General features: G+C 40.1%; 1 protein-coding gene across 1 annotated transcript in view; it reads left to right on the forward strand.

Annotated features, from left to right (window-relative positions):
- Positions 1-25,494, forward strand: part of LOC135486534 (trissin receptor-like) — a 120,946-nt gene that overhangs the window by 44,266 nt on the left and 51,186 nt on the right. The window lies entirely within an intron of this gene.

Genomic DNA, 25,494 nt, shown 5'->3' on the forward strand with positions numbered 1-25,494 from the left:
AAAAAAAACTTTAATACAACATTGCAAGGTTAAGGTAAAAATAGGCATTTGGCTCCCGGACTACTTTAGGTCTCTTTGATGCCTATTTGGATTTCTTGCTTCCTCTTGGATTTCTTGCTCCCTCTTCTACCTGAACCTTTTTTACAATGCTTTGATCGCTTACTTACACTTGATTTAGTGGCCTGTGGTCTCTATTACTCGATCAAAAATTATCGCAAATCCGCCAAATTTGCGCTGGCGTTTTATCATCGTAGATTTTGCGAATAACTGTGTTTGGCGAAAATAAACATCACATATTTTTTCTCTAGAAAACCGCAAAAATAAAATGGCGCGAAAATTTAGCGGTCTGCGATACCCGATTCAGATTCGGTTCCTCTGGGAGTAATGCGAAAACTGCGATTAAACCATTAGGAGAATTAATAAATAAGTTCAGCGATTTGATAAGTCTCTCTGCTGGCCATGGGGATCGCGCGCGGAAAGTGAGTCAATCACCTGAGAAAAAATTGAACAAAAACGTCAGAGCGCTAAAGGTATGATTTCCCTAGGAGTGGTCACGCCGGCGGCAGTACTTGTCTATTTGTACTTGGCTTCAGTAGTTGCATTGAAAATCAAATTACCCACAGTGTGTTAGGTTGGAAGCGTAAATACATGTACCATCGAGAGCCGGCGCCAACCAGACCGGCGTATAATTTTCATTTACAGATGACCGCTGGAGCCGAGTGCGCGGCGCGACCACATCGGAAAAACGCACTCAGTGGAATAGGATGTTAACCACTGTCTGGCAAATATTGCAAACTGAATGAGCGAAAAGAATTGGCTACTTTATCTTGACCCTGGTAAAGAGCTTAACTTCCAGCCTAAAATTCATGCAAAGTTCATTAGCAGTGAGAAATATGTTCATAGCGCACTCACCCAAAAAAACTGAATGCGATGTAATCGCATTTTCTTGTCACTTTTTATCAGGATTATTCCCTTTAACATTTCCCCGGAGATACCCCGGATAAACCCCAAGAAATACGCGGTCCCGAGCATGACGTGTCCCTAAGATCCGAATCCTTTTATCATTCGTCTGCAAAAACGGCATACACTCTTAAAAACAAAATTATTTTTAAGCTTCATCTGAAGAAGGGTTTTTCAGCCAACACATCTTTACACAGCAGAGAGGTTTATCAGGGAAATGTGGAATTCTTTGGGGTTTTTCACGATCTAAAAAAAACACCAACGGGTTGTCACTTCCCTGAAAAACTTCCAGGGGGTGCATGTGCTGGTTGAAAGATATTTTAAAAGGTTTTTCAGAAGCTCAAAAATCTTTATTTTCAAGAGTGTACCTGCATACGCTATTGTATTCAGCTGATGTTTGTATGCGGATTGGGCCTTCTGTGGACAGCGCTCAAGCACAATAGCTCTGCTAAGATAGCTGATATGAGCACGAGGTCGCAACAAAAGCAACCCGGTCAAAAGTGTTCCGCTACTCAATCTATTGGATGGAGGTTTTGATGTTAAGCTTCGACCATTGTGTTCCCAAAGAGCCCAAAATCCCAATCGCCAATGCCCAAGTAAGATTAGAACTGGGTATTGAAAACTTATGAGCAGCTTCCACAAAGAGACGGTATCGGGGGACTCGTAGCTAAGGAACACGAGGTGCTCAAATCCGCGTGATGCCCGGAGTAAAGGATTTTGAACATCCATGTAGCCGCCCTCGTCTTGACATGTATTAAGTTTTTGATTTTATGTTCCTAGCTTAGCACAAAAATATACTTCACGGTGATATAGGGGCCGCAGTGCCTTTGAAAAGTAACCTATCATTGTGAGGAAAAAGAAAACTTGGTGTTCGACTACTAACTCTAGGGATGTAGAAGGGGTTTACTCTAATATTGTACCTTAGTAAGTTTAAATTGCTGAATTAGAGTACTTCTTTACGTATACATTACGTTCACAGACCCATCAGAACCAAATTCGAACAATTCAGGCCCTCCCAAGATTGGGCCTATTGTTCCGTGAGCCCAATCCCGGAACATGTAGTCGAGCATTACAACAATGGAATATCAGCTCTCGGACAATGCGCGCTGTCCATTAAACGATGGACAGCGCGCGATATGCCCAACGCTGGTCAAACTAATTACATGTAGTTTCAGTCATTTTATCATTGCATGGCATTATTCTATGATGAAGTCACGGAACGAAAATGGCTGTGTGAAGTTGGCAGTTCTGGCGGTTTATCAAATCAACGTAGTGATTTGGTATGATGAAATAAATATCGCACTTCAAGCCATGGAATAGTAAAAATTATTCATTGGTGAAAAAAATTATTCCACTCGGCGAATCCTTGATAGAGAGTCCCTTGGCTTGACTTGAAAAGCATCTGTTAGCCCCCAGACCAGAGGTCGTCGTGGCACCCTAGATCCTTGATAGATTTTCTCATTGATATTTAACAATTGGCTCCCCTTTGGGGTCAGAGACCATTACTCTCTTCCACACGTCTGAATCCTTTTACCTATTGTTGGACAAAATTAACTTGTACACGTCTCACTGTTTATCCAATTTCCAATCACATATTGGACATGCAAGATAACAAGTGCCCTTGTCTGAAAGGCCATATAGTCTCTCAGCAAATGGCGAGCGATATATGTCCGTCAGACAAACGTATGTCCTTTTCATTATATCCATCATTTGTAGCTTCGTTATGGACTTCAAAAGTACCCACCAGCATGAAAAGAGAAATGGCTGGTGGTTACCCTAATACCAAAGCAACCAATCACACAGATGTCGTTCACATGATAATATACGATAATGACAGAGACCTGTCAGGAAGGTCAAGATCGCTTTGCCACAAATATATGATGCCATCTATGACCGTCCGACATACAAATTGATGCTCTGTCATCATGAAGGCAATTTGTGTATGTAGATTTCAATGTTCCGACGACATCTTTGTTCTAGGCTCGTGCTTTGTTCTAACCAATAGAAGCAGGAATTTGTCTAATTAAAGGAGAGCCTTGTAACTTCAAAGTGGTACGCCGCTAACAATTACTGGTGGTCCAGGAGGATGGTAATACAGTTATACTAAAGGCGAAGAGAATCAAGACTTCTCCGAGAAATGCCGACCTGGTGACTTCGGAAGTTATGGTACAAACTGAATTTTCAACTTTATGGGTTAACAATTATGAAAGTTGTTGGTGCAGACTAAACAATGATTTCACGGCACAGAGAACATCGTAATATTGCGCACATTTCGCGTGTTACTGCTTTGAAAACTTGATTTTGAAATCATAGAAAACTAATGCAATTTATGTACTTTTTTAAGCTGATACGCGTGCATACCCCAAGAGGCCAAGTTAGAAACTTGGCTGAGCGTTTTATTCATACATGGAAGCTTTAGTTTAAGGCCTCAAGGTTAAAATGATAAGATGAGCAATCCCATGCAATACGTTTGACTAAATCTTGAAGTGATGAGATGTTTACTAGAAGTGACAGAAAACGCATGCAGTGCGTTTTTAAAGACTGAAGAGGGCGCCGAAGGCAAAGGGAAGGTGTCACTGAAACAACTTTTTTTTCAGGCAGATAATGGCCTGATCCGGACCAGGAAGCCAGCGCCTGGTATGCTAAAATTGCAATGATGTACTGAGGGCGTTGCATCCTGTCAGTCCCGTTCTATTTTCATCGTGTTACTACGTCAATCAAATCGAATGGGGTTCGGGCTTCCGGCACTTCCATCAAAGGTTGTCCATTTTGAATATTGGAAAAGCCCCAGGTGCCATCAAAATGGATGAAGCGACATGATTAACTATGGGAGGTTCAGTCAGACAAGATCACTAGAAGTATTGATCGAAAAACAGCTTTAAAACGCAAAGTAAGAGCAAAAATGACAAGTGGTTACATTTTAAAGCGTAAGTTTCAGTATTTTTGACTCCCCCTTCCACACACACGCACGCACCCCAATACGTTCTGACGCTCGCGCCGCCAAAACTTACCTAAGAAAGTGGGAGACCGTACATTTTTTTGTAACATACATGTACTTTGGACACCGGCTGCTCAGGGCTGTGTAACATTATATTTGTGATCACACTATATCATTTAATCAAAAAGAGGTTAGCCAAGTACCTTTGGCCGGATCTACTAGTATCTGAAAAACACTAAAACCTGTTCCTTTAGGTGACACTCTATTGAGAGAGTAGCCAATTTCCGTCTCCTTCCCCACATCTATCAACGTGTAATAACCGAATCGGTATTTTCAGATTTCCGAAGAGATCTCTTCATTCTAAATTGTTGTTTGCTCTAGGAATCAGGAGCATCTCATCATTGTTGTGTTTCCTGCGATAAAGTCAGTGGTGATAGTTTCCACTCCCTATTTCTAAATAATTTATCATTAATATGCAATCCTCCCAAAAAAATTAAACAAGTTCCTGTTATATATATATGCGATATTCATTCATTACTTTTGGTGTTTTCTTTGATAAAGGCTGATACTTGAGGCAGCTGGTAGGCTGGGAGATTGCATGCGCGTATATAGAACAATACGAAGGCAGCATTTCTACCGTTGCAGTAGTTCAGTTTACAGTGTCTGTATTCCCATATGTCAGCCTTTCCACTCAATAGACATCTGATATGCCATGACTTTTCAATAGAGAGAAACACAGAAAAAACAGTCAATCTACCTTTTCAGCGTGAGGAGAATTGCACAGAAACGAAAACACTCAAAAACATTACACCGCAGGACCACTTATTCATCGCTGCCTATAATGCCATCTGCTATGTTCTATTTTTCAGAATAGCGTGATTTCGTTTCTTGATTAGATTTTGCCACAAACTCTTATTTTCGTCTAACATTATCGATCGAGATATTCTAATTCAGGAAGAAATCTTCTTTGATGTAAGGAATCGGGTTGCCCACGCATCTAACTTTCAAGGACCAAATGCTAGGAGGTCATGAAATGTAATAATGAATGGCGTTGATGTTTTGCACTCACCTAGCTATTGTTATTATCGCAATGTGTATCAGTAGTCATGTATGCTATTTGAGAAGAGAAGAAAAAAAAATCAAAAAATATAAAACCATGCAAAAAATTGTGTTTCTTTTCTGATATTTGAAACGTGAAAGATTGATTTGAGTGACTACGTCAGGGAAAAATGTGCGTTTTTCCTGCTATTTTTTGGCCTTGACGTTTTTTTTTTGCTTGCCATAGAAATAATTGGACAATTAGCAAGAACTCTAAAATGGCGTCTATGATAAATAACGTCATTATATAGATGTTTGCAAAATTATAATTTCATCGACGAAGCACGTCATTACATTGTAATTAAAGTGCGTTTTTATTATTTTATCTTTTGATAGCTTAAAATGAGGTAGCTATTACAAAGACGGATGTCAGCAGCCCACGCCTGTGCAGCAATCGTCGATAGCGAGAAGCTTTTCATAAGTCCGCCCTCAACTGCAACAACAAACCTCAAAGCATTGTCAAGTGGAAAATAGAGTTAGCTCGTACAGGCGAACAAAATACACACCAGAAACAGTTTCCGCAGATGTTAGTGCAGGCTATCAGCATAATAACCCATCAGATTTTCTCGGATGCCCAGATCATGACAGTTGCACGTTTTTAATATGAAGAATGGATTTTCCGTCGTACTAAAAAAATTTACGATCGTCTCGTTAGTAACTTAACTGAACATAAAACGAAAAGGCAAACATTTCTATTCCACAAAATCTATGATAAAAAAGTTTTTCGATTAGTTTGGATACGTAAAGGATCGCCGAAAAGGTGTGTTCAGACGAAGTTTGTTTTTTTATCGATCTGGTGTTCAAAACCAAACAGTATTTGTTTGATTTTAGAAAACATGGCATCGATTCGGAAATTATTTTTTGTATGTATTTGTGTACATTGACGTTGTACATCGTAATTTACGGTTTATTCCTAGACCAATCTGGGCGGAGTCAAGGGAGGTTATTACTTCTTCGTTTCTATTTTCTCATTTGCAAAGTATAAATGAGAATATCTAAAAGAATATTTTCTCTCAAACCACATCCGTTGGCCGTGCAGAACCCAGTTTAGGTATGAAAACGCAAAACATAATTTTCAAATACTGTTATTTCATGTGCAGAATAACTAAATGGTGCTAAGATCCGGATTTCGACACTTGCAGAAGCGGTACCTACCCTTGTGAAAGTGCATTCATGTTTGAATAAACACTGGTCGTCAAGTGCCCAAGTAAGCGGCATAATAGGTTTCAAACGGAACGATATTGTGTATTCATTAGTTGAGCCTTATTACTCTGACGCATGCATTACACGTTTTAGGCAGTGTGCATTTATTGTAATTTCATCAAGCTCGACTTGCTATCAATTAGGTTACATATTGAGATTTGTAACCCATCCGAAAAAGATCATCTATGATTGAGCGGAAGGTTTACCCTTCGTGCTGTAAAATTGAAATCATCACACAATCTTCAGCATTCCCTGCAGTTTCCTATTAGAAATGAAAAACTTAGAAGATAATTGCTTCCCTATGACGAGTGGCTGTCAGGCATTGGATAGGACATGCGATCACTGCCTATTATGATTTTGTATTATTTTCAACTTTTCTTTGAGATGAAGAAATGAGCATGGAAACGCTAGACTGAAAATTTTAAAATATAACAACGTTAAGTACATGTACATGTATAGCCCTTTTTTGCTACAGGACAGATGTGAAACGGATATTGGACTAGTTGACATGGCACGTTCAAGCTCCGCAACCTATACATGTACCATACATTTGGCCAGGAACCGAATTCTGGCCACATGCACGCAGCATGTGCATAGACTCTCGTTTCCTGATCTGAGATCGCTCGGTTAGTTTGGGGCATAACTGCTCTAGATCTAGGCCAGGGGCATGACTTAAATATTCATGAACTGTCTTAGATCCGTGAGACTCCAGTTACCACTTCTCCATCAAGCAGTCAGATCCAAATATGAAAGACAAAGCGATAGGCTTTCTGCAATGCCTGTGCTCTTTTATACCTCGTCATTTAAATATTGCGGACTAAAATGTCCCCGAGAACTGCTCCACGTTTTTTTTATATAACTTGTGTTACAGGAATGGTTAGATAAGGTATGAACTCTTTTGCCACTCTCCCCATTTTTACGCACATGTTCGCAAGTACTCGGACGTCCATCTGCGTACATGTACATACGCAAAAAGGTCGTTAGTCGTTACTGGTGTTCGTAGAAGATTGTAACTGTTGTAAATTAACCCCTCAACTTTTTCACACGCAGCAGCATCTTACAGGGAAGGAAAATATCATAATTTCAATCCCCAAAACAACCACCCCCCTACACGCACACACGCACGTGTACGCAAAATGACCTAAATGCACTCAACTCTTATGTTACGTGAGTACTTAAAGGCCATATATCAAGGTTTGAAAACATGCTTGATACTCATGAAATATGTTGAGGGTTAAAAAAACAAGATCCCAGACATTAAAAAAATTCTAATAATAAAGTCATTATTTAGTTATTTCAATTTTCAATTTTAAACTATTTGAATTTCCCACCACACACAACTTTAGATTAGTTCCACATGTGGCCGCTAGGGATTTTTTGATGACGTAGATCAGGTCAGTCAGAACAAAGCAAGATGGCTTCCGCATACAGTTCAGAGAGTGAGAGCAGTGAATTTGAGGATGTTTTGGTCGATACAGAAGGATATTTAAACGTTGAGCCGTACATGTTCGAGCCATTAATATCACTAGATCATAATGAGAGTGATCATTCGGACGAAAGTGATTAGAATTTGTGGTTAAGCAATTTGCATGGCAGACCTGCCGATATAGCAAAGAATTAGACATTGATAGACGGTTGCAGATGCATAACATGTATGATTTTTGAACAGACTAATGTTGCACAATATTGTTTCGCCTCGTCAGTGTTGTATCGCCAGTTATGTCATGACGCTGAACTACTATTGAAAAGTGACGGTATTATGCACAATCATCTTGACGTGACGATATAATGCCGTGCAACGTTAGATAGGCCTAGATGTCAGATGATAATAATCTGTCATTGACAGTGGCTGTCACTGACACTGACCTGTGTCGCTGTCACCTTGCTATGGCTGGAACACAAGAAGACACTATGCGGTATCACAGGCCCCAATAGGGCCTACACATTATGTATAACAACCGACCTCAGCAGCCTCGGGCATTAAATGCAATTGACATGGTTGGAACAGCTGTTTTTAACAAGTGGCATTTAATATTCAGTTGGATGCAGATATCCGGCTTCATGTGATAATCCGTATCGATAAAGTGATCACTGCAAAGTTTGGCCGAAGGCCCAGGCTTCCAACACTCCAAACGTTTGCACTTCCGAATCCACAGCTTCCTCCTCTCTCGTTCAACTGGCTTTGGAAATTCATGAAAATGGGTCCCATCCGTCATTCGATTGTTCTTTGTGCTATCCTTGACACAATTCGGAGCCACACAATACACCATAGTGAATGAAACACATTACTTCCAGGTGTGCATAATTAATTAAGGCCCTCCTGCTTTTATGATTGCATGACTTGTACAGATAACCTGATCTACGTCACAACTTTTGCTGAACCCGCCGCCTGGCTCTAACAAGCCAGTTGCTAGCCTGATTAGGTAATCAAGTTGTCAAACACATAATTGGCTATATCTTCAAAATGGATGGAGCTAATTGCATTTGGTTTTCTGTATTGTATAAAGTGTTAGGTACACTTTTGAAATCGTCTTATAGCAGAAAATGGCAAAAAACCTTGATATATGGCCTTTAATGAACCTTAATTCAACTCGTTATATTTTTACCAAGAGTACACTTCAGCAATAGATGTTGCATGGGGACGGTATTAATCACAATCAAGATCACGAAAAAATTACATGCTCACATAAATCATTAGACTGGGATAGAGAATTGGTTTACTGCTGCTGCCAAAAAATTGGCACTGTCATTATTAGTTCGGTAATGGAATGTTGTAGAAGGATATGAAAAACAAACGATCATCACATGAGAATGCTCTGAATAATCTAACATGAGAGGGAGAGATGCGGAAAGTGCTGCAGAAGCCGCTTGGCTTTTCGCCGTTTTTGTAAATAATGGGCTGGCATTATCAGTATAGAAGACTTCACAATGGGATTGGTTAGGCCAATACAGGCCATTCATTGAAACTTAGGTAATATCGAGGGCCGCAGGCCCGAGTGAGGTCAAAAGGACAACACTACGGAGCAACTCCCTTCTTCAACCGAAATGTCATGATATTTTCAGGAAATGTGTGTAATGGTGTTCTTATTTCGTTTATGACAACTAAATTTTATTTTGATGACTTTTATCTGACTTTAACCCAGGTGGACGCTGTTTAGGAGGACTTGATACGAAAAAAAGGAAGTATTACGAAAATCAATGACGCAATTCAAAGAATACATTTTTGGACGTCGAAATTATCCTAAAAAATCAGCAATAGAAATCGCAAAAAAACATATAAAACGAGACACATGAATTTGGGCGAAAAACACCACGTTTGTCAATAAAGTTCTATTTTACAATTCGGCATTCTCAAGGGGCAAAATGTGATTTCATGACCTCTGTGAGTGTCCCGAAAACTTAGAATATTTCTTCGTAAAAGAGAATAAAAATGACCCTGAGGCGGATTAGAACTCGGGTCTACCGTGTGATAGGTATAGAGCCACCGAGGCAACTTGCAATACGTCAACAAATTCAGCCGTTCGATTCAAATCTACCGCCTTGAAGACTTACAACCAACCTCAATCTTGTACACTTCTTTTCGTCTTTCCCTCATAACTGTTCAAAGGTGAACGTCCAACAACAATCTCGCGCAATGTAAAATGATATCGATTCATATCGCATTCTATAAAAACCTAATTACCGATTTTGAAGACAGGTACCGTGCGCAAACCATCATTACATTTGAAAGTAACCTCGATAATGACGACAAAAACACTATTTTCTCCAACATTTGAAATTGATAGGAAACAAAACGTAAACAGACACAACAAAAAAAATGTACAGCTATCCATGAAAATAAGAAGGCGGATAATCATCGAATTCAAGGAGAAATTATATGTACAACACAACTTCAGTGACAGAAATAAGGATCCCATTGTGTGAATCAAAAAGCGAGCATGGATAAAGCAGCACCGAGTCATTACTATGGAATTCCAGATCACAAGTTTCCGAATAGTACAGAACGCCATATCTCATCATGAGTTTCTGCGCTATTGGAAATAAGAAGGTACATTGTCGTGCAATTTGAAAAGAATGGCTAAAAACTAGTCTATAAAGCAATCACTCTCTCGTAAATAAAACGATTCCATTATCAATTTTTTTGTCGAACATCGTTTTTGTGATTAAGTGATGTCTGTGTTTTTGTAATGCAGAAGAAGATGATTGGAATCCATTGCAATCAATCAAAAGTCATTTTATTATTGTGCTTCTTTGGCGGTCTACTGGTGTTCAACATTAATAACTGTGTGAACGTCCGTCCGTCACCCCATCCTTTAAGGTTTGGGGATGGTACTGTTTGTCAGGATAGGATTAAGAACGTGTGATGACGAATAAGCCGTAGACATTCCACTTGGCAGATGTTGTAATTGAAGATTTTACGAAAGATTTCGTTGTTTTTTTTTGTAAGGAATGGAACTGTGATTATTAGCCACCGAGGACACTGTTTGGGTAATCAACTCGTCTTCATCAAAGCACCCACAAGCAGCTTGCAAGTTTTAGTACAAGCCTTATTAATAAATTGAATTAATGACCTTTGCTAGAAAGACGCACGGATGATCTTAAACATTTTTAATCGCATCAGTTACAACCAGATCAGAATTCATAAAGAATCTATCAAGACAACCCTGGAGAATCAATGAAGACCAGTCTTTGCTTATTCTCGGTATTATGCAAATTGTTTTAAAGTACTGCTGGTGTTATACTCTTTGAGAGCAGATTGATCGGAATTCATTTGCTGCATACCAAATGTCGTTTGTTTTGTTTACTTTTCATGAAATTGGTATCGGCAATATACCACGGCAAACACGGTGACGTCGATACTTACTAAACCTTGTTTACCATCACAGCGATATTAACATATGTGATGTCATTAGATCAGCTTTGAAATTTCACCTCATTTTGGCGGCAGGCGACCAGCTCACAGATTCCGATGTCGAACTTTTGGCAAGTCGGAACCGACAAAAATCTGGACCAAATCTTTACCTGAGGAATGATCCATTTCTCACGCAAAGCAAATGAAATGGGCTACAGAAAATCATCTACATACATGTAGCTCAAATTTATATCGTAACATATTTTGAGACAGTATCAGATCATAATTGCAAGAATCACCTCAGGACTTCCAAAATACCGTTAGGACTTGCCTGGAAGGACTCGAAATCGAAAGCAATAAGTTACGTTCTGCACACAAAAATAATTTGATAAGCTTACTGCCTCAAAATGTTCCGATGTAAATTCAACCTATCAATAGAGTATTAATATGTATATGATTTTTTTGCCTTTGCAATGCCATGAATACCAAGATAGTAATGAGCGGTTTTGTAATATACCGAGTTCATCTGGAAACCGAGGGTAGAGAGGAATTACACGCGGATGTGTAAAATACAACACTGAAAGTGAAGAACTGGACGGGAAAAAGGACCGGCGATATAGAAATGATCATCGGCCTCGAGGAGGATAGAAAGCTGTGGTGCCACGTACTGTACAGGGTTGCCCCAATGGCCGCATGGCCGCGGGACAGACAGATCACACCCCAACCCGGCCTGAGCACATTGCATCAGTGACATCCGCATTTTTATTATCAATGGGTATGATGGATGACCAGCGGTCCTTGGACATCAAAGGAGCTCACTGGACATGTTGGGCAATCGCAGCATCATTTTAAAAACGAAGTAAGGTGAGCAGGGCGGCATACTTAAGCAGTCTCCCTGCCACTCACAATGCCTTATTCCCTTCGTGACATTTTTGTCAGAATGTTAATTAACTTCGCAAGAAACGATCTGCATCAAGCAATCGTGATCACGATCACTTGCTATCGCTACACCCTGATCTGCCTTCTACACACGGACATGTATTTTTTTCCTTATTCTGTTTATTCTCTGAAGGCAGCTCCCAATACATGTTGTTTTTCATCTATTTGTTTAAAACTCCGATAATTGAAATTCGCGTAATTGGAGAGGCCTCTCTGTACGTCTTCGATGGCGGAATGTGCTGGGGGACGCGATAATGAAAGAATAACGATGGAATCTCTGACGTGAAGAGAGCCCTCGGTGCCTGTTATTCTAGCAATGCTTTGAATTGTCGATTACACATTGTTCATCGTTTCTTTTTGTCTCTGACCATTTGTCGCGCGCTCTTCGGAGATTCAACCTCGTAGGTGTATTCTATAGTTCGGAAAAATTAAGCAATATGCAGGGTGTCCCAAAGTTCTGTCGACTATTTTACGTCTAAAGGCCAACGTGCTGATAAACATGCACCAACTAATTAACCGTGGAGCGGAAAGTTAGAAATTAACACTTTCTTTGGTAGCGGTGTTATGAGGAGGTTATGCACCTGAATTTTGTACTATGCCATTTTCAAGAAATGCTATAGCCAGTCCCGAAATAAATCAATGAATTAGATTAGCCTCGAATGCATTCAAAACACGGCTTACTAGACCATTCATGGATCTTGCTGCAGTGATTCTTCTTCGTCTTCAGCGTTCGCTCTGCACTTTCTCCAGTGAATAGTCCTCCAATGTGGGATGAGCAATTATGCGTGACACTACGGTTTTACGCCAATTGGGTTTATTGGCCGAGGATTGGTTCATCCAGAAATACAATCATGTTGCAGTGATTGAAAATGGCTCCTTTTGGCGGTGGGGTGATAGTTTGAATAGTATATTGCTAGAGTCATATTTGGTGTTATATGCCATATTTGAAGGCCACTAACTCCTAGACTGGGAAATCTATTGAAAACAAAGGTCGCCTTTGATATGTACAACTCAATTCTTATCAAAATGTCGCTTTTGGCGATGCGTTATGACCTCCCAGCCCCGAGCTACATCTAAATTTTTCAATCTTTCTCTATAATTCAAATTGCCGAAAATGTCCAGTTATAAAACTAAGACTCTTGCTGCCACTTTGCTACTGTGAAGTGCTTTGGATAAGTGAAGTGAAGTGCGTAAGATAGTAGAGACTCCTGCCTGTCGATCACTCTGCTTTAATTAATTTGGCCAACTGGCTTCTGCCCATACTCTCCCTTTAAGTTATACACTGGTCATTCGGCGACTAAATCGCCGCCTCCAAGCTCATCAATAATAAATGAAAACATTCACTGTTTGTTGATGAAAATGTGTCCCTTATCTCGAAATTTGTCTTGATTGCCAAAATAAATCATTTATCATTGATCTATTTCCGCATCTGCGACCATAATTTTGCTGCAACTATGGCCCGAACCATCGGCGTAGACTTCGGGCCATCTCGATCGGCTTGACCGAAGTCTATGCCGCCCTTAGCATGCTCCTCTGAAGACGTTCTGACCATGGGTGTGGACCAGCAAGATCAAGAATTCCCCTCCGGCAATGTCTAGCGTTCTTCTGGCTGCATCTGGTCGGATGTTTCAAAGAGGCGATCCCCATTTTCATAGACACTTTCAAATGGGTTAGCGCAAACATGATAACTCAAGGATAGTGCATGTTACGCCTGCGGGCAGTAAGACAGAAGACACATTATCCCTGTTTGGGGGGGGGGGGGGGGGGCGGGGGGGGGTTGAAGAGAAATGATAATTATGTCAACTTTGTTAATAGGTAGTCGTTTGAAGATTCCTTATAGAGCCAATCTCAACTCGCAGCATCGCTACGCCCAAGCTAGGGGTAATCACAGCGAAAATAAAATGCTAATATTGTGTTATTGATCATGAAAATGCTAACAATCTTGTCACGAGTTTCTTTGAAATGCGGCAAGCCTTGCAACTTCAAAGCAGGTGTGGGGGTAGCCTAACTTTTTGACACCACATCCAAGTAGAGCGAAGGATAGCATTCTTTCTGACAAAACATATTTCCACTTCACCATTAGGTCATGGGTGCGTGAAGTCCGCAAAAACAAAATCTGCCAATGGATCAATCAATCAATCAATTGACGATCGATCAGCACTACTAAAACCCACAGAAGCCCCTAATAAACTCGGTGTAAAGGTTTGAAATGCCCTGGTATAGAATGTCTTGGGATCAAACAATTCTATCATGCGCTTTAATATATGGGCTATTGACGGTAAATTGCCTCGATATAGAACCATATAATCCATCCGACTATACAGTAGAGCCGGACCCTTTTTCCATGTGAACATTTTCTTCTTCATCACCGAACATGAAATAGTGATATGTGTTTTTTTGTGTATCAGTGACAATTATAAATGGAGGCTATTCTATCAGTACGATTCTCGCATTCTGAACTGGTGATTCAAATTGATCAGGTGGAGAACGTTATTGGTGTTTTCTTGTACTTCTGGGTCATGTGAACAACATATCGAAAGTTTAGGAAAATTCAGGCCCAGGAATGGGTCGAAATATGACGTCAAAAAAAAGATGGTCGCCACATCATATTTGTGTAATTGTTTAAATGGGTCAAAGGGACTATGTCTTTTCTCTGCTTAGTTTCACAGGCCACAGGGGATCTCGTCGAGTCTGAAGTCGCCTGTAACCACTATAATGAATTCAAATCACCGTTCCATTCGTCACATTGACCATGGTCCGTAAGAGTTAGCTATTGGACCTGCTAGAATCACTGGAATTTCAAGACAACTTATTCTGCCATGATATGAACTGATAATTTGTCTACAAAAGCTGCGTGGTTTTGACTGAACTTCTCAGAGAGATACTTAAAGCATGCGCAGTAGCTTTTTCTTTGAATACAAATTGATTGACCATCTTAATCCCACTCATTGAAAGAAGATTCGGACTCGGGATGCATCGTCACAACAATAAACGTTTTATTAATCCAAGGAGGATACCGCGGTGACGTCACATCACGTGATCCCGACCCATATTAGTGATCGCTATGGCCAATCAGATTCAGTCTACTGACAGCACCAGCACTGAACACAACCTCCACGTCTCACTGTCTGGTGCGCTCCTGTACACAAAAACACCAATAGACATGAAATATTGCAATACCTAGTATGGATTCTTCCTGTGTAAAATAAAATTTACAGAGCAGATTAACTTCCACGAATAAAAAAGACGTTTGACGTGGCCAAAGTGCGGAAATAATGTCTCCGCTAAAATACACTACGAAATACACTAGGCAATGCACTACGCAATATACAGTAGAGATGCAGTTGAGTTTGTTATTGTTTTGACTTAGAAGCCCGCCCATATCATAATATATTCATGTATTCATGAAGTATGAACTCATTTCTGTCCCATACAACTCTAAGAACAGTCAATTTCTCCTTAAATCATCACCGAAACCGCGATATCCGCAGGAAGATTTCGTTCTAGTGTTCGAAAATGCATGATCTTACAGGGGCGCTAACTCGACAAATAGAGGGGATCTATGGGGATCTATGCGAGTTTTAGGTATTACAGGTCTCGAACTTGTAAAATCTGTAAACATGCCTCCAAATCCCATTATGATAATGAAGAGATTGCCCCATATCTGGGAGACTGTTTTAAAACCATCGCTAATTTTGGAAGATCGGTGCCCGGCTATTTGGTTTAAAAAACCCTATTTTCCCCATCAAAACAGCACTTTTCATTATTCAAATGATAGCTTATTGTCTGAAGACTTATTTCATAGCAGAAAAGTACTAATAACTCTGATTTGATGCGAAAAATCTAACTTTTTTGATGACTTGATTTTCCCTTGGCCGTGGATCGAGTTTGTTTACAATATGCAGCGCCATCTTGGAAAAGCCGTGACGTTACCGCGGTATCCTCCTTGTTATTAATCCCAATGCACAATGGTCCATTAACGGAGGTGGCGTGGCCACTTACGGGTCATGAACACATTATCATTTGTAATAATTAAGAGAGTTTATAACTCGATAACGATGGATAAAATCATTTCACAAGTTTATCGAGTTCCCAGAAACCTCACTCTATTGTGATTCTAATCCTGGCTCTTCTTACAGTTCAACCGCTTTATTATGTGTGACCACCTAGCCTCTGAGCTCGAAACATGCTACTTAAGGTGTTTACCTGTAATAGGAATTGAAACTCCCAGACGAAAGAGGGTTTATCTCTATAAAAATGAACGTGTTACTGATCCCTAATCTCAAGCGTCCATCAGTGGATGTCGTGGTCAATTTCTGGTCAGTTTTATCCAACTCTGTGCCATTAATGAAACTATTGTTTTTATACTTCCCAAAATGAAATATAGCATAGATGCAGATGGCCAGAAATTACATACAATGCATATTTCCGCCACTCTTGGATTCAGACCACGACTAAATACTGTGTGAAGCAAATTAATTGAGCCGAAAGAAGAATTATACATGTAATTTATACATGTAATCGGAACGGCTCTTTACCAACATTATTTGTACATTACTTCACTTTTTAAACAAGGTTGCCGAGATATGCTCGACAGTTCTTTTTCCGCGCAGTTTATTTCATTGGCCGCAGTTGGAAAAAAGCATCAATTCATTAATGACGGCATCAGTTTATTGCTAATAACATAAAACATGATATGCGTGATAAAACGCAATGAAACTTGTTTTTTGTTACAATGGTTTATAACGTTTGAACTGCTGCAAACTCTAACTCGAACGTCTCATCTTTTTCATCCTTAGCGTCATGTGACAGCAAAAGAAAATTTCCAAATAGTCAATTCAGCCCCTTCCCCTCCGACCCCCCCCCCCCCCCCACACACACACCTGTGTACGCTCGCCTATGCACAAATAATCTCAAATTAACAAATGCCTTTCCCCTTCATTATTGCGTGCATACTAAACATGAGAACGCAAACCCCGTAAATTCAGAAATAGGATTCACTTAACTGAAAAAGGAGTGCCAGAGTCTTGAAAGGTCAATGCCGGGCTTTGCCGGAAGCTGCACATCGTTACCGGACCTGCCTCCGTGGTAACAAATCCGCTAAAGTTATTTTCACAAGGTGCGGCTCGTGCCGTGTCGACCATCAGGTAACGAATCAACGGCCGACACGTATCACTGAACGCGTCATCACTATGATTCCCCTTTCAAGCCTCATTGCTACAGAACTAGGTTGCGGGTAATTCTACTTCGCATTCATGCACAACATAATATACTGTAAATATACATTTAGTACAGTGCAAACTAAATGCATGTAAACGTATCCGTTATTATTTCACCAGAATACTTTCACCAATGATGTATAAGGTACAAATTACGATTGTCATAGATAGATCAGGAAACAATTCCTGCTTACATGAATAGATCATTACACTAGTATAGATAAGAGAAACGAAACTTTTTGCAAAAGCACATTAAAAACGAGGTAATAAACACGTGTATGAGAATATTAAGCCAATTGGCTGTCAACTGTCTGTGTGAATTGTTGGCAATGGTATTATTAGTTTGGCGATGGTCAACGTGTTAAGTGGCAGCCCAGTATAGTTGCGAGTAGATTGCTACCTGAAAGACTAAGTAAGTCTCCATGAATGGTTTGAACAAAAAAAATGAGAGGCCGGACACATAATAAGTGCCCTTACCTGCAAAAGGCAATTATCTCTTGCAGTTCTTGCAATGAATGGACAATGGCATTATCATTTCCGTGTGGGATTACATGTGAAGAGGTAGCCAAAGGTCCGTTCATAGTTGATGAACGGTAAGAAAAAAATGATGCTCACATGATGGTACGAATAAACCATTAGGGGGAAGAGATGCGAAAAAAGGTACATGGTCGCACACGGTATCCAGTAAAAAAGGTACAGGTAAAAAAGGTACAGGTAAAAAAGGTACGGTAAAAAAGGTACAGGAAAAAAAGGTACAAGTAAAAAAGGTATCGGTAAAAAAGGTACAGGAAAAAAAGGTATCGGTAAAAAAGGTACAAGAAAAATGGGGACTAGGTAAAAAAGGTACAGACACTTTTTAAAAAGTTATTGTATGAAATTCGTTGATTCTCACATTGACTGAATGGGTACTGATGGCCAATGTCCTCTTTGATTACTCATTTACAGTTAGAAGCCCTTAGTTTCATAGTTACAAAAGTGCGAAAGAAACCCTGAATGTATTAAAACCGTTGGTATCAGTAAAATAAATATTCCAGGTGGTATCAGCTTGGGAAGACCTTCCTAATTAATACCAGACCTGGAACAATCCACCTTGGACAAGGGATTTTCTGATTGATTGTTAATTGGATTAATTACAGTAGCCATAATTATGCTTTGGCAATTAGAAGTTAATCAACTTTACTCTAGCAAGGAAGTAATTAGTTTGGATACACAAAAAACAAATAACCAACACATAACATGGTTTCCATTTGACTGACTGATTGAAAACATATCTAAACTTTGCCTATCTCAGTATAAGTTACCTCCACCACACAATATCTACATAATAATCATAATAACCCCAAAATTTGACTTCATTTACAACAAACAAGACGTGCAATTTATAACATTTGACAGCAAAGACACCATACCTGTACCTTTTTTACCTAGTCCCCATTTTTCTTATACCTTTTTTACCTGTACCTTTTTTTCCTGTTCCTTTTTTACCGATACCTTTTTTACTTGTACCTTTTTTTCCTGTACCTTTTTTACCGTACCTTTTTTACCTGTACCTTTTTTACCTGTACCTTTTTTACCTACATTCGTCGCACACACGCCAGTTTGATTGCTATTGATGCTGTAAATAAAAGACATTCTCATAATTAGTTCGGGAATGGAATCTCTGCTATTAGTTATAAGAGCCAGCCATTTACAGAAATATAAAGAAAGAATGATGGTCACATAAGATTGCTTTTTGAATAAACAATGAGAGGTTGGTGCGAAAATTAGTTCTACAAAGCCAATAATCCAATCTGTCTAAATAATGGGCAATTACAGGTTCGGTGATGGAAAAGGTGTCAAAAGACAGCCCAATCAGGCCAGTATGAATATAGTAAACAAGTACGTATTTGCTCAAGGATTAGAAAATAAATGGTGTACAAATTGTCGAATAGCATGAGAGGTAGATCGAGGGATGTGAAAAGTGTGCTGGAAAAGCAGATGAGTTCTCCTGGACCAGTGTTTTTTGTTTTGTTTTGTATTGTTTTTTTTGGGGGGGGGGTCCGGTAAATAATGGACAATGGCATTGTGAGTTCAGTATAATTACGAGTGCATTGTTTAAAGCGGTGGGATTAGGAAAAATTCAACAAATGAAATTAATGCGGGGATAATTCCAAAAGCTGAACACTCATACACATTATAAGCCCAGTGTAGAAACAGAAAATGACCAGCCCTTTTGTATTCTAGATCTTACAAATTATGGTATATGATTGTATAGAGGCCATTACAGTGATTGAAGAACAAACTCGAACCCGCTGTTACCCGGACATTCAACCTGGGATATTTCAAACTTATACAGCGGCGCTCTAACCACTATGCCGCTTATCTCTCTCAAAAGCCAATTAGCACACCAGAGCTGTAGATACTGGGCTATGGCTCAAGTTAAGTAATGGCTTTGACGTTCGTAAAGAGGCAGTGAGGAATAATAGATAGATCTACATGCGATACGGGTCCACCATCGCAAAAAAACCAGCCTTTAGTACTCGACTGGTCGAAACTTTCATAACACACTGTCGTCAGGAGGCCACTTAACGTGCAAAAAACTTCTCTCTCTCATAATTAAACGTCTAATGCAGGTCGTATGACACAACGAACCCGAATTTTTTTTTGGCAGAAGTTATAACGATGCTCTCAAGATCATGCTTCATGAATACTGTACATGCCATGGCGGATTTAAGAAAAAAAGCACCATACAAAAGCCAATTAGTCTGGCAATGTTTTATTGGCATTGGCATTATCAGTTGAGGCAGTGCGTCAGGAAATGTGGATGTTAAGTTGTCGGCTACGGCAGAAAGAAAAGGGCAAATAGTTTCTATCCAAGGAAGATACAAGAAACTCTTCTTTAACGCACTGTGTGGAAGAGCCTTTAGTAGAGGCATTTTGGAGAAAAACGCGTCTGAAATACATGACACGTCCCACACACATCGACCATGGGACATAGTATTGGTTGTCGATCACGTTAGCATTGTTACAGATGTTGCAGTAGTTCCAAGTGTAAGGAATGCAGTTGTGATTCTTACAAGAGCAAACGCATCTTCAAGGTCGAGGTTTGAATATTTAATTTTGAGTTTAAAGGAGAAGCAGCTGTTTAATTCAGTGTGTTCGTTTTTCTACTTATGTTTCACCAGTAAACTGCTTTTCGGTTTGATGCTTTTCCAATTTTGTTTCAGCTGTTAAACAGTAGATAAGCGCATTTAAATTTATGTTCTCAATTTTTTGCATGCACTATCTCCAGGCTCCTTTCTGACCATGAGAGTGCTGGGCGAGTCCCGTCCTCCGCTATTAGGACGCAACGGTATCCCAATGTCGTCTCAGAAGCGGTGTGATCAAGCGGTTTTCATGACGGTCCTCAGCTTTTTGCAGGCATCGATCCGCACAAAAAAAGATCTCTGCAAGATGGGCTCACTCGAGTTACTGGATTATAATAAGTGATAATAAGTCAACCAGTTTTTGAATTTTTCCATTTCATGTGTTATCAATAATAGGATGGACCAGCTACTGTAAAATGGAAGGTGTCTTGGCAGGCAAAATGTCCTTGATAAAACCACTGGTCCTTAAGTGAGTGATTTTCATTTCAATCCAAGTGATTTTCGTATTTTAAGATTATGAATAGGTGATTATCATGCTAATAGTTCTTGCACAATAAAGAAGGTAATTTGGCATGTTGGGTAATCACAACAATCGAAGTGAGGCGACATGGATTGCATATTTCAGTAGTCTCTTTGGCAGTACAATAAAAACCTTAGACCCTTCGTGACATTTGCCAGAAAGAGGATAAACTACGCGACAGAGACGATCTGCGCCAAAGCAAGCGTGATCACGAACGACTACGATCGCTTTGATTACACCCTGATCAACATGATGTACTATACATGTCTACGCTTTTTGAGTGCACTTTCTCTTAGTGCGGGACTCCTAGTACTAATGGTTTTCATCTTTTTTTTTGCTAGAATTCGAAATCCGATAATTGAAGTTGGCGTAATGAATGAAGCCATCTTTGTAAGACTTCAACAATGACAGAATGTGTCGGGGACGCGATAATGATGGAATGACGATGGAAATGTGCGCTTAAAGCGAATTTCGCACGAGCTACACAATGCCCTTCCCGCGCCTAATTCATTATTATTATTATATCAATTGATGCATCATAAAGTCATATGCGTGAGTTTCTGAATAGAAGCCTACTGTGTGCCCTATTCTGAACACGTTCATCAAATCGAATCTAGGTGACTGATCCGCACCGGACTTTCGAACAGGACATAATTAGGAAAGTACATTTTTACCGCCCGAGAAAATGTAATACGTTGGTCGTGCGAAACGCCCTTTAAGTCAATTATACGAACACAATTCACTACCTTTATGACTAAAGCTATGGTTTAAACTGGCGATTTCACATCATTTATCGTTTCTTTTTGTCTCTGATCAGATTCGCTGTTGAGAAATTTGAACATCGTATTCTAGTTAGAAGAGTAAGGCAGTCCCAAAAGACTGCCTACAATTAATTAGAGGTTTGAGGGCCAATTTCAAGTGGCGATTCTTCTTCTTCCGGTTACCTGTCTAGCCTCAACCGATTGAGGACTGTTGACGGAAGCGTCGTTGCGAAAAAGACACTAGAGCAGTTTATAGAATAATGTGTAGATAAGCAAAAGTGCATCGAACAAATTGAAAATGAAAGTGAAAATAATGGTGCGAAAAACAAGAATGTGTAAGTCATTGTGGTCTTATTTTAATTACCATATACATGTAATTTTCTTTAAAAAATATTTTTGTATGTGTTGTATTTGTATATATGTACTGCCATACTGTCTTATCCTTTGATAGTTGTGCAATAAATTGAATTTGAATTTGAATTTGAATTTGAATTTGAATTTGAACTTGAATTTGAATTTGAATTTGTATACAGATGTAGCCTAGGGGTTTAATTCATTGGTTGTCAACGCCTTCCTTCAAGAGGCTAGGGTAGGTTTATTGGGCACTAGTTCATCGGGCAGATCGTTCCATTGTCTGTCTGTCCTGGGAAAAAAAGGATGCTTAAAAGCATCACTCCCACATTGATTCGCAGCAATGAATTGTCACAACGTTTCCGTCACCCAGGAGCAGAAAATCCTAAGTCAATTCGTTGTAAACGAGCTTGCACTGAAGACCACTTTTGAAATCATCTAGGGCCACTCAGTAGTCTGGTGTCATCTAGGAGTGGAGACAATAGGCAGGAGTAAGTGGTTAGGGAGTTTGAAATTTTTTTTTCAAGATGAACAATGCGCAGCGGACAAATGGGTTTGCGTGATATGTTTTCATACCTTCGTTAATAGTGCTGTGGATGTAGTGTGAGATAGTAATGACACTCGTTGGTTTCTTTGCGAAACTTAATATGGTCAACTTGGCTCCTGCCTGAATCTCTCCCTTTCACATGCAGACAGCTCGTACTTCGACGGCCATGGCCATTGCCATTCCACTCCTCTCAGTTCCCAAGATATCGGCGCCAAGCTGATTGATGATAAATAAAAACAATCATCATATCTAGATATCTGCCTGGAGCATCAAAATATTGTATCATTTATTAATCTATTTCCTGATCTGCGAGAATAATTTTGCTCCAAATTTGACCTGAACCATCAACGGAGACCTCGGGCCATCTTGACTAGCTTGACCGAAGTCAACGCCGCCCGCAGTATGCGCCTATGAAGACCTTCTGACCATGGGTGAGCCAACAACAATTTCCCTCCGGCAATGTCTGGTGTTCTTCTGATTGCACTGGTGGTCGGAAGTTTGACGTGCTCACCAATTTCACCGGCACTTTGAAAGGATAGTTGGTAACGCCTACGGGCAGTTAAACAGAAGATATACATGTATATCATCCCTGTTCGCACCATATTTGTAGGAGAGTTGAAAAAAATATAATAATGTTGATAGGTCTACTTTGTCAAATCGTCTGAAGACCAATCTGGCAACGGGTGTCTACAAAACCAAGACCCAAGACCCAAGACCCAAGACCTACAAAACCAAGACCCAAGACCCAAGATGTTGATGGGCCTTGGTTTTGTAGGTCTTGGTTTTGTAGGTGGGGGTCTTGGTTTTGTAGGTCTTGGGTCTTGGGTCTTGGTTTTGTAGACACCCACACGGGTGTCTACAAAACCAAGACCTACAAAACCAAGACCCCCACCTACAAAACCAAGACCTACAAAACCAAGACCCCCATCTACAAAACCAAGACCTACAAAACCAAGACCCCATCTACATCTCTCCTTTTTTCAGCAGGAAGTTGCAATTTATCAATAAAACAGAAGCTCCTATATAAACAAGCTCTTTGATGCTTTGTACTCAGATTCTGTTCAGAACATTTAACACTGGTTAAGCTTTTCCAAGAAAATAAGGATCTCGGGGTAAGGATATAATACAAAAGCTAAAATACCTTAAATAGTCCTCTCGAGGGTATTCGTGATAATATAGCCTAGCTTTCTAAAGGGTTAGGGTGAATGAAAAAAAAGAACAATGTAATTACTTCTTGGGCAGGTACTATGGTACTAGGTACTGGTTTGGAGTAGGTTTGTTGATGGATCTTGGTTTTGTAGATCTTGGTTTTGTAGGTGGGGGTCTTGGTTTTGTAGGTCTTGGTTTTGTAGACACCCGTGTGGGTGTCTACAAAACCAAGACCCAAGACCCAAGATGTTGATGGGTCTTGGTTTTGTAGGTCTTGGTTTTGTAGGTGGGGTCTTGGTTTTGTAGGTCTTGGGTCTTGGGTCTTGGTTTTGTAGGTCTTGGTTTTGTAGACACCCGTGTGGGTGTCTACAAAACCAAGACCCAAGACCCAAGACCTACAAAACCAAGACCCATCAACATCTTGGGTCTTGGGTCTTGGTTTTGTAGGTCTTGGGTCTTGGGTCTTGGGTCTTGGTTTTGTAGACACCCGTCTGGCAACGCCACTCCGCCCAACCATGGACAGAAAACGAAGCTCATCAAGGTGGACTAAACTGTTGATAACTTTTTTTGATAATCAAATGCTCCCCTTCTGTGACGGCTTTCTTTGAAATGCCACCAGCCTTAGATCTTCAGAGCAGAGCTGATGATATCGTGTTAGGCAACTTAATCCATTCGGTCTCTAACATGTCTAAGCATGCAGTTAGAAGGAAATTCTCCGTACGCATTACACCATGTTGTCACCAGCCTGCTTTGCTTTTTGAGAACGCCCAGCCAGCATTGATACAATACTCAAAATGTAGTCACGGTTGCATGATATGGCCGCAATAATAAATAGTTCACGTTTTCACATGTTAACGTGTCACTTTTTACTTTCATGCGTGACATGAAGAACGAACAAGTCATTTTCCAAAGCGGTCTTTGGAAAATCGTTCTCCATGTCATTTTCCAAAGATCCGGTCTTTGGAAATTAACTCTCGACAAGTGAAACATGACAATTGACAACGTGAATCCTATAATAATTCCGGCCTAAAGCAACCAAAACCAATTAATTAATGAGCGATCAGCCCTCACTAAACCTATAGAAAACACCACCTTTGACATAAAAAGAACGACTTTTGTTCTGTGTATCAGTTGGATGTTGATCGATCGCTATGATTCTTATATCTCCAAGCGCCTGTGATCCTTCCATAATTATGGGAGTCGGACCAGACCTCAGTAAAGGTGGCCGGTCTAGAAGTTTCAAATGTCCTAGGATAGAATGCCCGAGAAACAAAGGATTCTATTATGCGCTTCAATCTCTGAGCTATTGACGGTCAGGGTCTCTATAGAACCATATTGCAGAATACAATAGGGCCGGACAATTTTTCCAGGGTGGCATTTGTTACTGTTACGGCGTTGGCTGACACAGAACGAGTTTCTGTATGAATGAGGCTGCACCTAATCACACAGAAACAGCAATATAACAATACTGACCACCATCCAGCGCCGTCTGATGTGAAGTGGTTTTGATAACATCACAGTAATGCGAGCAGTCGGATACTTAGATCTCCTCCTGCTCATGGCAGTTCTGTTACATTATTTTGGTACTTTTCCTTTTGGCAAGGAGCTTCATCTCAACAACCACTGCAATAGCGAGTTCCACCCCTTCGTGAAGAAAGTACATGTAACACTTTTAGGTAATTTCAAAATACATGTAACAGTTCTGCATATGCATCAAAATTAGCAACTTTCCTCGCTTGCCTCGCCGGGGTACTTTCCTGACATCAAAGCGTTTGATCTGACGCAACCTGTCACCCACATACGGTGGTCTCTAAGATGTCTTAATACTCGCA

This window comes from Lineus longissimus, chromosome 4 (assembly GCF_910592395.1).
Source record: "Lineus longissimus chromosome 4, tnLinLong1.2, whole genome shotgun sequence".
In the NCBI taxonomy this organism is placed as follows: Eukaryota; Metazoa; Nemertea; class Pilidiophora; order Heteronemertea; family Lineidae; genus Lineus; species Lineus longissimus.